This window comes from Hylobates moloch, unplaced genomic scaffold, assembly GCF_009828535.3.
Source record: "Hylobates moloch isolate HMO894 unplaced genomic scaffold, HMol_V3 SCAFFOLD_16, whole genome shotgun sequence".
Taxonomy (NCBI): Eukaryota; Metazoa; Chordata; class Mammalia; order Primates; family Hylobatidae; genus Hylobates; species Hylobates moloch.
The window spans coordinates 55,437,358-55,443,632 of NW_026652291.1; the positions used below are offsets into that span (position 1 = coordinate 55,437,358).

General features: G+C 39.4%; 1 protein-coding gene across 1 annotated transcript in view; it reads left to right on the forward strand.

The window, feature by feature from the left end:
• The window catches only part of L2HGDH (L-2-hydroxyglutarate dehydrogenase), a 73,447-nt gene that overhangs the window by 63,777 nt on the left and 3,395 nt on the right, over positions 1–6,275 (forward strand). The window lies entirely within an intron of this gene.

The window sequence follows — 6,275 nt, forward strand, 5'->3', positions numbered from 1 at the left end:
ACTATTGGCCATAGTGGTTGTATTAATTTGCATTCCTATCAACAGTGTATGAGGGTTCCCATTTCTCCATATCTTCACCAGCATTAGTTATTGCCTGTCTTTTGAATAAAAGCCATTTTAACTGAGGTGAGATGATATCTCCTTGTAGTTTTGATTTGCATTTCTCTGATGATCAGTGATGTTGAGCACCTTTTCATATGCCTGTTTGCCATTGGTATGTCTTCTTTTGAGAAATGTCTATTCAGATATTTTGCCCATTTTAAAATTGGATTATTAAATTTTTTTCCTGTAGAGTTGAGCTTCTTATATATTCTAGTTATTAATCCCTTGTCAGATGAGTAGTTTGCAAATATTTTCTCCCATTCTGTGGGTTGTCTCTTCACTCTGTTGATTGTTTCCTTTGCTGTGCAAAAGCTTTTTAACTTGATGTGATGCCATTCTGGATCATATTGTTTAATTTCTATGTGTTTATATGGTTTCCAAAATTCCTCTTGTGATTGATTTGTAGTTTTATTCCATTGTGGTCAGAGAAGATGCTTGATATTATTCCAGATTTTTTGAATGTTTTAAGACTTGTTTTGTGATCTAACATATGCTCTATCCCTGAGAATGATCCATGTGCTGAGGAGAAAAATGTGTATTCTGCAGTCGTTGGATGAAATGTTCTGTAAATATCTATTAGGTCTATTTGTTCTGTAGTGCAGATTAAGTCTGACATTTCTTTGTCGAGGTTCTGCCTGGGAGATCTATCCAATACTGAAAGTGGGGTGTTTAAGTCTCCAGCTATTATTGTATTGGGGTCTATCTCTTTAGCTCTAGTAATATTTGCTTTGTATAGCTGGGTACTCCAGTGTTGGGTGCATATATATTTACAATCATTATGTCCTCTTGCTGAATTGACTCCTTTATCATTATATAATAATCTTCTTTGTCTCTTCTTACAGTTTTTGTTTTGCAGTCTATTTTGTCTGATATCAATATAGCTATTCTAGCTATTCCTGCTCTTTTTTTCATTTCCATTGTCATGGAATATCTTTTTCCATCCCTTCATGTTTAGTCTCTTTGTATCTTTATAGGTGAAGTATGTTTCTTTTAGGCAACAGATCATTGGGTCTTGTTTTTTCATTCATTCAGCTACTCTATGTCTTTTGACTGCAGAGTTTAGTCTATTTACATTCAGTGTTATTATTGATAAGTAAGGATTTACTCCTGCCATTTTGTTATTTGTTTTCTGGTGGCTTTACAGTCTTCAATTCCTTCTTTGCTTTCTTCCTATCTTCCTTTTAATGAAGGTGATTTTTCTCTGATGGTATGTTTTCTTTCTTTTTATTTAATTTTTTGGTATCCATTGTATGTTTTTCTATTTGAGGTTACCATGAGGCTTGCAAATACTATCTTATAACCCACTATTTTAAACTGATGACAGCTTAATACTGATTGCATATGCAAACAAACACACAGAAAGAAAACTAATAAAAACTTGACACTTTAACTTTGTTCCTTGGCTTTTAAATTTTTTGTTTTTTTCTCTTTATGTCTTATTGTACTGTCTGTGTCTTGAAAAGTTGTTGTAGTTACTATTTTTGATTGGTTCATCATTTAGTCTTCCTATGTAAGATGAGAAGTTTATACACCACAATTATAGTGTTATACTATTCTGTGTTTTTGTGTGTGCTTGCTGTTATCAGGAAGTTTTGTACCTTTATATGATTTCTTCTTGCTCATTAACATCCTTTTCTTTCAGATTGAAGAACACTCTCTAGTATTTCTTGTAGGACATATCTAGTGTTGATGAAATCCCTCAGCTTTTGTTTGTCTGGGAAAGTATTTCTCCTTCATGCTTGAAGGATATTTTCACTGGATATACTATTTTAGAGTAAAAGGGTTTTTTCCTTCAGCACTTTAAATATGTCATGCCACTCTCTCCTGGCCTGTAAGGTTTCCACTGAAAAGTCTGCTGCCAGACATATTGGAGCGCCATTGTATATTATTTCTTTTTTCTTGCTGCTTTTAGAATTCTTTCTTTATCCTTGACCTTTGGGAGTTAGTCTCTGGATTAAATGCACTTGGGGTTCTATAATCTTCTTGTACTCAAATGTTGATATCTTTCTCTAGGTTTGGGAAGTTCTCTGTTATAATCCCTTTGAATAAACTATTTACCCCTATGTGTTTCTGTACCTCCTCTTTTAGGCCAATAACTCTTAGATTTACCCTTTTGAGAATGTTTTCTAGATCTTGTGGGCATGCTTCATTGTTTTTTATTCTTTTTTCTTTTGTCTCTTCTGACTATGTATTTTCAAATAGCCTGTCTTTCAGCTCACAAATTCTTCTGCCTGATCAGTTCTGTTGTTGAGACCCTGATACACTCTTCAGCATGTCAGTTGCATTTTTCATTTCTAGAATTTCTGTTTAATTCTTTTTAATTATTTCAATCCCTTTGTCAAATTTATCTGAAAGAATTATGAATTCCTTCTGTGTTGTCTTGAATTTCTTTGAGTTTCTTCAAAAGAGCTATTTTGAATTCTCTGTCAGAAAGGTCATATATCTCTGTTTCTCCAGGATTGGTCTCTGGTGCTTTATTTAGTTTATTTGAGGAGGTTATGTATTCCTGGATGGTGTTGATGCTAGTAGATGTTCTTTGGTGTCTGGGCATTGAAGAGTTGGGTACTTATTGTAGTCTTCACAGTCTGAGCTTGTTTGTGCATGTCCTTCTTGGGAAGGCTTTCCAGGTATTCAAAGGGACTTGGGTCACAAGCCCAATAACATTGTGTTTTTTGTAGACTTAATAGAGGTACCACCTAAGTGGTCTTGGATAAGATCCAGAAGAATTCTCTGGATCACCAGGCAGAGACTCTTGTTCTTTTCCCTTACTTCCTCCCAAATAAATGAAGTCTTTTTCTCTCTGTGCTAAACACCCTGGAACTAGGGGGTGTAGTGATGCAAGCACTCCTGTGGCCACCACCACTGGGACTGCACTGGGTCAGACCTGAAGCCAGCCCAGCACTGGGTCTTGCCCAGGGACCTTCCCTTCAGGGCAGTAAGCTTCCTCAGGCCCCAGGCATGTCCAGAGATGCTGTCTGGAAGCCAGAGATTGGGGTCAAATACCTTAGTAGTTTACCTGATGTTCTGTTCTACTGCGGATAACTAGCACTCATACCACAATACAAAGTTCTTCTCACTCTTCCCTCCCCTTTCCACAGGCAGAGAGGCCACTCCCTGTGGCTACCACCACCTTTGGTCCACAGGCTTTCTGCCAGGCCACCACTAATATTCACCTAAAGCCCAAGGGCTCTTCCATCAGCTTGTGGTGAAAGCTGCCTGGCCTGGGACTTGCCCTTCAGGGCAGGGGGCTCCCCTCTGGCCCAGGTAGTTCTAGAAATGCTGTCCAAGAGTGTTGGCCTGGGCCGGATGTGGTGGCTCATGCCTGTAATCCCAGCACTTTGGAAGGCCAAGATGGGTGGATCACCTGAGGTCAGGAGCTCGAGACCAGCCTGGCCAACATGGCGAAACCCTATCTCTACTAAAAATACAAAAATCAGCTGGGCGTGGTGGAGTGCGCCTGTAATCCCAGCTACTTGGAAGGCTGAGGCAGGAGAATCGCTTGAGCTCAGGAGGTAGAGGTTGCAGTGAGCCAAGGTCACGCCACTTCACTCCAGCCTGGGCAACAGAGCGAGGCTCCATCTCAAAAAAAAAAAGAAAAAGAAAAAAAAAGGAGTGTAAGCCTTGACTTGGGGACCCCAAGAACCTGCTCGTTGCTCTGCCTCACTGTGGCTGAGCTGGTACCTAAGGAGTAAGACAAAGTCCCCTTTACTTTTCTCTCTGCTTTTCTCAAACAGAAGGAGTCTTTCACTGTAGCCACCACAGCTGGGAATGTGCTGGGTCACACCTGAAGCCAGCACATCTCAGAGTCTCATCCAAGGCCCATGACGCACTCCTTGGGTATCGCTGCTGGTTATTCAGGGCCCAAGGGCTCTTTAGTCAGCAGGTAATGTATCCTGCCAGGACTGGGTTTTTCCCTCCAAGGCAGTAAGTTCCCTTTTGGCCTGGGGTGGGTCTAGAAATGTTGTTCAGGAGCTAGGGCCTATAATGCGGGCCTCACAACTCTGCCCAGTGCCATATCCTACTGTGGCTGAGCTGGAATCCAAGATGTAAGACAGTCCTCTTTACTCTTTGCTGTTTGCTCCTTAAGCAGAAGAAAGGAGTCACTTCTATTGCAGCTGCCTTGGTTTGGGGGATGGATGATGCAAGCACTCCTTTAGCTATGCCAGCTGTTATCTCCCTAGATCACATGCCACCCTAGTCCACTTACTATAAGCCCAGCCTAGTGCTAGTAGCCTAGGAGTTGGAGTCCTTGTGCCCTAGACTATATTTCAAGTTTATCTAGGACCCCAGAGCATTTCAGCCCCACGGTGGTGAGGCTTGCAGGGAAACTCAAGTTCTGACCACTGGGATGGATGCTTCCTGTCTAGCTAGGGCAGGTCCAAATGCTCCCTCCATGTGCTGGCGCTGGCTGAGCCCAGCACGGCTCTATTCTCCACTATGACAGGGCAGCACTGAGTTCAATGTAAAGGCCCCCAGCCACTGTACCCTCCCTTTCCCAAGTACATAGGTTCTCTCTCTATACCACATGGCTGCTGCTAGGGGGTGAGGGAGGGGTGGCATTGGCGATGCAAGACCATTTTTTCTGCCCTCCTCAATGCCTCTTTCAATGATATGAAGTCAAAACCAGCCACTGTGATTGCTCACCTGATTTTTGGTTCTTGTGACGGTGCTTTTCTGTGTGCAGATAGTTAAAATTCGGTGATCTAGCAGGGGAACTAATGTTTGTAGGCTTCTTTTCCAACGTCTTGCTCCACTCGCTCCCATATCTGATTCTTACTTGGAAATTCTTACAGCTAAAAAATCTCTTGTCCAGATTCCCTGCAGGATTCTATAGGTAAGATCACTTATCTTTATCATACAACCTTTCACTCTTACTGTTATAATTCTTATTTACCTCTCTACGAATGAATAGTATAGCTCTGTGATTTCAGGCAAGTTACTTAATCTCTCTGTGTTTCTTTGCTGTCAAATATAAACTGTGTCAGCCTCTTAAGAGTTGTTTTGAGGATTAAATGAGGTAATTCCTAGTACAGAGTAAGCACTTACTAAATAATAGCTATTACTATTATCTCTCTTCAGCCAGCTGAAGTCTTAGAGGGCAGTGCCCTCATAGTGTTCTTTGTATCTTCTGCAAGTACTTATCTGATTTGTCCCAGAATTAGTAAAAAATGTTTAATATTGTTTCCTGATTTCTTGAGTCTTGCTGGTGTGTATAAGATAGAATTTTTCACACTGGGCTTCCTTGGACAAGTTTCATAAGAGGTGCTTTTTTGTAGTTCAAAAACACTGGATTCAAATTTCATCTGTAAATTTTAACTGTTTTAAAAAACAACAAAAATCTGTGAGCTCAAATGTTATAAAATAGAATTTTAAGTAATAAAGATTATCAGCGTCTTTACAGTTGTTCACACCTATAATCCCAGCATTTTGGGAGGCTAAGGTGGGAGGATCACTTGAGGCCAGGAGTTTGAGACCAGCCTGGGCAACATAGTGAGACCTTGTTTCTACAAAAAAAAAATTCTTTAATTACCCAGGTGAGGTTGTGTACACAACCTGAGCAACAGATCAAGACTCTATCTCAATTTAAAAAAAAAAGACTCTCATTTTATTAACATACTGCTAAATTATTTTTATGCTTTTCCTATCATCTTTTGAAATTGAAGATGATCCTGATGTTGAAGGGTAAACTCTTAAAAACAAACTGCAAAACAAGAACTTGTTGCCATTTGCAAATATTTCTCTCCATAAATTTTAATTGTATGAATTTTAAAAATACAAAAATAAGTAGAATAGGATACAGGAATGCAACTGACACATAACCTCTGCTTTCATTGATTTGTATTACTCAGATGAGGCTTATTGTTGCCATTGATTGATTTTTATAATACATTCATTCCATAAATTTAAATACAAATATATCTGTTCTAATTAAGTGTGGATTTACCTACTACCTTTGGAAAGAGCAGACATTGACAAGTAACTTACTTGCTTTTATGTATTTCTTTAATAAGCATTTATTACAGGAGGTCAAGGCTATGGTTATGTGATAGGTTATTGTTATGTGATAGGTTTTTGTTATGTGATAGGTTATTGTTATGTGATAGGTTATGTGATAGGTTATTGTTATGTGATAGGTTATTGTTATGTGATAGGTTATTGTTATGTGATAGGTT